This window comes from Octopus bimaculoides, chromosome 26 (assembly GCF_001194135.2).
Source record: "Octopus bimaculoides isolate UCB-OBI-ISO-001 chromosome 26, ASM119413v2, whole genome shotgun sequence".
Lineage (NCBI taxonomy): Eukaryota > Metazoa > Mollusca > Cephalopoda > Octopoda > Octopodidae > Octopus > Octopus bimaculoides.
In genome coordinates, this window is record NC_069006.1 from 3,149,030 (window position 1) to 3,149,942 (window position 913).

The 913-nt window shown below is 33.3% G+C and overlaps 1 protein-coding gene across 1 annotated transcript in view; it reads left to right on the forward strand.

Annotated features, from left to right (window-relative positions):
* LOC106871152 (acid-sensing ion channel 1C) overlaps positions 1 to 913 on the forward strand; it is a 79,599-nt gene that overhangs the window by 65,413 nt on the left and 13,273 nt on the right. The window lies entirely within an intron of this gene.

Below are 913 nucleotides of genomic sequence, written 5' to 3' on the forward strand. Positions count from 1 at the left end.
TGTGTGTGTGTGTGTGTGTGTGTGTGTGTGTGTGTGTGTGTGTGTGTGTGTGTGTATCGGTTTTGTAACAGGTTTGCCAGATTCTTTGTGATTCGTAAGCTGACATACGCACGCAACAAGGACTCAAGCAGACAAACGCAGCTTCCGTAACAGACTAAGTCGAAAGTCAATGAAAAGTTTGAAAGTATCAACGAAAGAGCTTTGAGAGACAAAAACAAAACAAACGATTTACTGTTTAACCAAATTAAACTAACAATCGATTAGTTAGTTGGGTATTTAACCAATTAACTAATAAGAAAGGAGTGGAATTGAATCAGTGCGTGTGTTAATATTATTGAAATGTTCTGAATGTGTTGCACATATCCCTACTACATTATTTGTGCTGCAGTGTAAGCTGCAATCAATAAGTTTCTTTTCATAGATCTATTTATATTTATCTATTTATCCATCAACTTATTCATTTTGTGTGTTTTCTCCCGCTTCCAGTTTTTGTTCCCATTTGAATGAAACAGTCTGAAAGTTAGTCTGTAATGTCAAGCTGACTGTTGTCTCATTATTTCCAACCAATTGTTTTCTGCAAACACTTAAGTGGATATCTGACATAAACATCCTTATGTCCGTTTTTTTTTGTTTTTTTTTCCTTTTTCCTTTTTTCCTTAATTCACAATTCACCAATCCACTAGTGAGCATATATGATTGAATGTGTGTGTGTGTGTGTGTGTGTAACATATGTAATATACATGTAATATATATGTGCGTGTCTGTATGTACACATGCATGTGTATATGTTTATATACATACACACATACACACACACACACACATAATATATACATATGCATTAAATTCTGGTGGCTCAACTTAAGTACCATATTCATCTGAATCTATACATATATATATATAAATATATATA